This window comes from Apteryx rowi, unplaced genomic scaffold, assembly GCF_003343035.1.
Source record: "Apteryx rowi isolate R43461 unplaced genomic scaffold, aptRow1 scaffold_69, whole genome shotgun sequence".
In the NCBI taxonomy this organism is placed as follows: Eukaryota; Metazoa; Chordata; class Aves; order Apterygiformes; family Apterygidae; genus Apteryx; species Apteryx rowi.
In genome coordinates this window covers 687,347-687,845 of record NW_020450971.1, presented here as the reverse complement: position 1 = coordinate 687,845, position 499 = coordinate 687,347, and positions in this window count along the sequence as shown.

Sequence of the window (499 nt, the reverse complement as noted above, 5' to 3'; positions counted from 1 at the left end):
AGTCTTTACCTTTCTGGGATGAGATCGTATTGATTTCCCCGCGACACGGACCGGGGCCAGCCTGGGTCTCGTTTGGGTAAGGAAGCAGTAAGGATCCTGCCTCCCCGCTGCCCTCTTCTCCTCTCCTCTACCCCAGCCTTAACGCAGAGCTACTTTGTCTCTGGCACAGGAAGAGCTTGCAGGACGTGCGGTGAGCGGGGCTCTGCACCCAGCCTAAAGCGCTGGCGCGCTCGTGCGAGACAGGGGGTTAAAGGCTCCCCTGGGCGTTGCGCCTGCCGCTGAGGGTTGCCTTCCCTTTTAACTTAAAATCGCGTTCGCAGAAGAGGAGGAAGTTGTGCGAAACGCCTCGCCGATCCCCGCCGGGCGATGCCTCCTCCCGGTGGCGGGGCGGAGGAGCGGGGCTGCGGGCGCGCGCGGCCCGACCTGCCGACCGGGCGGTGCGCGGAGGGCTGTGCCCCTGCCGCGGCTGCCCAGGGCGGGCGAGCAACGTGGATAACGG